This window comes from Lathyrus oleraceus, chromosome 1 (genome assembly GCF_024323335.1).
Source record: "Lathyrus oleraceus cultivar Zhongwan6 chromosome 1, CAAS_Psat_ZW6_1.0, whole genome shotgun sequence".
NCBI lineage: Eukaryota > Viridiplantae > Streptophyta > Magnoliopsida > Fabales > Fabaceae > Lathyrus > Lathyrus oleraceus.
In genome coordinates this window covers 141652348-141657022 of record NC_066579.1, presented here as the reverse complement: position 1 = coordinate 141657022, position 4675 = coordinate 141652348, and the positions used below count along the sequence as shown (strand labels likewise).

The window sequence follows — 4675 nt, the reverse complement described above, 5'->3', positions numbered from 1 at the left end:
CCACACAATTCTAACTTTGATTTAACAAGCTCTTGAAAAACCGCCTTTGACGTGCCTTGTATTATCCGCTGCTTGGTATGACTAAGGATGCCTTGATTGGGAATTTGACTTGAGGTCTCGAGCTCCACAGCTTACAGAAAAAAGTCTTATTAAGTGACCAAGGGTCTTTTGTTCACTCCAATTAGACTGTGGGATTATACAATATCAAAGGATTTAGTTGATCAAATTTTTTTTTGATCAACTTGAATTGAGGGTTTGATTTGATTTTGACCTAGGTTGATCCTAATCTAATGGTTAGAATTACTCAAATTAACCTAAGGGATCATGTAATTGGTTGGTCAAAAGATTGATTAAAGATTCTAAGTATAAATCTAATCTTAAAGGATCATGTATGTTATATGGTTAAAATATCAAAATAAGCCTCCTAAGGACAAAAAGGTCATTTTACAAAGATATTTAATTGAATCAATTTCTTAGTTATGACAAAAACAATTAAAATCAAATACATATAATCTAACCTAAAACTCTAATTATCTATAAAGTTAACCAATTATCTAATTAATTCTAATTTTCTAAATCTAATTAAAACTATATAGAAAAAGTAATTAAATTCTAAATTCCAATTAAAATTCTAAATCCTAATTAAAACCTAATTTTAATAGTCCTAATTATCCTAATTAATTCCAATTAAAGAAAGCTAAAAAAGCAATTAATAAAATGGCAAAACAAATATTAAAAGAAAAGAAAAGAAAAAGTATGCAATTAAATGCAATGGGCCAAGGGGGTGAAGGCCCTGTACAGGGTGACCCCAGAAAGTAATTCGTGTGGGCTTAGAAGCCAAAGCCCAAAGGAGAATGCAACATGGCCTAGGGGTGTAGTTGACAATGCAGGTTGGTAGTTAGCAAAATGAGACCTAGGCCTAAGGTGTTAAGCCCATGTATGAACAACCCAACCTGGAATTGATCCACAATTCAACAGGTATGGAACTCATTCAATCTGAATTGAATTTGAAAAGAGGAAACACGCCAAGCCACCAGCTCCGGTCATGGTCTCACGTCACCCTTCGTGGGCACCGTGCCGGAGGTCGCCTCCGGCGGAGGTGGCGGGCCAAAATATGAATTAGGACCACCATCATAATCATGTCTTTATACTGAGCTCGAATCTGTAATCAATTTCAAATGACTCCTAGCCTAGGTCCCTAATCGAGAGAAAAACCTGAAGAACCCTAAAGTCCTCAGGTCAAATTAAACAACAATCAAGTCCCCATTCTCTCCTTGACCTTAGGGTTATCACTCTCTGATCACTACTACACCTACTGGTAACAAGATATATAGGAAAAGAATTGGAATTCAGAGAGACTACCGGAGTTTCTTGGCGGTGAAGGTGACAATGGAGGATCCGGTGAGTCTTGTTTCACTTCTACTTCTCGTTGAATCTTCTCTTTCTCCTTCTTCGTTCTACTTTTCTTGATCCTGAGGTGTTGGTGAGTGAATTCAAACTCGAGCTGCTGAGTGGACTGGAGAGGTAGAGGTTGAACTCAACTTTCAGAGCTTCCAATGTTGAAGCTCTGCAGTTATGCTGATGAGCATGTAGTGAAGGTGAAGGAGAGAGATTGAGCTCAGAGAATGCAGTGAGAGAGATGAAGATGATTGTTGAGTTTTTTTGCCAAATGATTGGTGGTTGAGACTAGTGATGCATCAATGTAATTTATAGAGGTTGGTTGTTGTAACTAAATGGGGCAGAGTCAGGGAAGCTAGGGCAAGTTTGTTAACTGGAATTGAAAAGGAAGTTTGTTACAGTTACATTTCTGTTATGTTTATGTTATGAGATTTCTCTTTGAGCTCCCTTATTTCAATTAAAAGGGGTTAGTGTGTGTTTATTGTTAGAAGTGACTCTGAGTTCAGTTTGGAGTAGAATTAGAAGGTTTAGTCTAATTATGAGGTTAGAATTATGTGTTTGGACTTAGTTGCTTGAATTTTGTAGGCTATGCGTTTATACTTACAATGGTCTTTCTATTTTGAAAAAGTGCAAGGCTTGGACAATAAGGCAAGGCTAGGTCTTGATGATGGTATTGTTGGTGCTATGTCATTGTTGCTAATTGGTAAGCTATTGTTTCAAGTGGCGTGATAGGCCTTGAACTGCCATGGTTGTATTTCCAATGTTATGCCACAAGATGGTGAGTTTCTAGCTTGAATTGTGTTGCCCTACTGCAATGGAGTTGTATTATTATTGAACTGTCATGGAATGTTGTTGTCCATTGAACTGTTGCTTTCTACATATGTTTGTTGTATGTTGTAGGTCTTGTTTATGCATAATGCCTACTGACTTTGCAGGTTTCGATAGGTTTGTAGTGGATGTTGAATTGTGCAGGTCAGTTACTTCATGCTACATCTGACCTGGTTGCATTGCATCTCCATGTTTACTTTATGCCATGGTTTATTGATTGGCTTGTGCACTACAAGAGCTTGTTGCAAGTAGCATCACCTCTAGATCCATTTTTTCCCATTGGCCTTGATGTGCAGTAAGGTGTGTAACTGGTTCACTTTTGTTTGCAATGTTTTCTGTATGATTGATATGTTTTACAGCAGGGTGCTGCTCTATTCAGGTATAGATGTTGACTACTTGTAGGGTTGGCATGATACATTGATATTCTGCTGTAAGTTCAACATTGTTGTTATTGGACTGAGGGATTTTTGTAATGGCTGGCTACAGGGATCTTTGCTGCAGGACTTGGTTTTGTTTCTGTGGTACTACATTATGTACATTGCTAGGTTGGTTAGTAGCATGATGTTGCATATGGTTCTGATGTATTTCATTTTTTGCAGCAGGTATGAATCATGTTTTCAACTTGGTTCAGTTTATGTTATGTAGTAGGCATTGTGTTCTGCAGAACTGTGCATTTGATTTCACTTTGGATTGTTTTCTGCAGGCCTTGTTTGCACTTTTCATGACTTGCATTGGCTAGTGCATGCTTAGTGTTAGGTTCTGTAGAATCACAAGGTCTGCATGATGCCATGTTTGGATGGTCTCATTCTGACTTTGTTATGGTATTGTTTCTCATCATTCATGTTCCATGTTCATGTAGGTATTTCTTCATGGAGGATGGTGGTTGATCCAAGGCAACATGGCATCAAGTTAACATTTTGAGGTCACATGTATAAATGGCAAACTAATGTACCATGGTGGATCTTTGAAGATTACGAAAAGGGTTTAGAATGGAAAAAAGAGTTAAGTTGACTTTGGTCAAAGTTGACCAAAACGTCAACTGTTGACAAAAGCCAACACTTGGTCAAAGTTGCCAAATTTTGGTATTTTTTATGTAATGGACATTATGATGAACTGTAAATGATTTTGAATGAATTTGAATGGTTTTGGATTGGATCTTGTACTTGTATTGAATCTTGAATAAGAATGAATACTTGAAATGACTTATAATGAACTTGAATTAATAGTTATACATAACTTTAAATTAAATTAATCAAGCCATGGTAGGGAATGAATTATATGGTATGGCCAATGAACTTGAACAAACCAACCACACGATCCCAAGCAATCAAATCTTGAATGAATGATACATGACAAGACTTGAATGCATTGTATGAACATGACTAGATTAATCCTTGAACCCTTAGCAAGGACCACAAATGGATAATGACCATGACTTAAACAAAGATCCATGGACAAAACATCAAGGAATTGTAAATGGCATGCAATGGATCTTGAAAGACCAAAAAGACTAGATGAAATCAAACCAAGGACTGGGCAAGCTATGGGCTAAACAAGGAGATATGATCAGATAAAATGTCATGAGAATGGAAGCAAATGAATATGAAGAACCCAAGACTTTAACTAGGGCCAATGGGCTTAGGCACAAGTGAATAGAACCAAGCCAAGGCAACAACATGAATGTGAGATTGAGTGAGACACACCCCACATACAATTAAGGCTAGGAGACCATCAATGAAGATGATACCACATTAGGGTTTAGATGGCCTAATACATGCCACAATGAAGTCTTATTGAATCCAAGATCAAAAAATTAGGGTTTTGGATGTCACCAGATGAAAAAGTCAATTCACAAGGTACATTAGGACCATACCCTCCTTGATTAGTGTTACATGAGGCATACCCTTCAACCAAGGTCTTTAAATCAAGCATGATACTTCACACACAAGTCTTTAATGAATGAAACTCTCCAATTAGGATTTTGATAGCCAAGATAATGCCCAGAGAAGCTCCATAGGATTCCATCATCAAGAATTAGGGTTTGGAACCCTTGAGGAGTGCTTTGATGAAACCTTGTTAAATCCACGTCTCCAAAATAAGGAAATTAGGGTTTCACATCCCCTATGCTTTGATGAATAGTGAAGCCATACTTTTGAAGTTTAATCCATACAAAAACCCTAGCTTAACAAGCCAAGAGCTTTGAATCTATAGTGATCCACTAATGGATGAATGCTGCATATGAATGAGCTATGAGTGTATGCAAATGATCCCCAAGCCAAGTGGTTGGATGAGAAGTTGGAAAAGGGGAGGGAAATTTTTGGGGTACAACACCCTCTAAGGAAGAGCCTAATTCAATTATTGCCAACCCAAATATTACAGCTAACAACTTTTAATTGAAGCCTGCTTTGTTGCAAATCGTGCAATAGAACCAATTCGCTGGTCTCCCAAC

General features: G+C 37.5%; 1 long non-coding RNA gene across 2 annotated transcripts; it reads left to right on the top strand.

The window, feature by feature from the left end:
* The first annotated feature begins 988 nt into the window (after positions 1 to 988).
* LOC127122540 (uncharacterized) lies at positions 989 to 3428 on the top strand. 2 transcript variants are annotated; one of them, XR_007803528.1, is made up of 6 exons: positions 989 to 1401; positions 2027 to 2176; positions 2334 to 2526; positions 2713 to 2828; positions 2930 to 3000; positions 3086 to 3428. It is a non-coding gene; the product is annotated as an uncharacterized LOC127122540 (long non-coding RNA). The 2 variants fall into 2 exon arrangements; XR_007803529.1 differs by having other exon boundaries at positions 2606 to 2828.
* The last annotated feature ends 1247 nt before the right edge of the window (positions 3429 to 4675 follow it).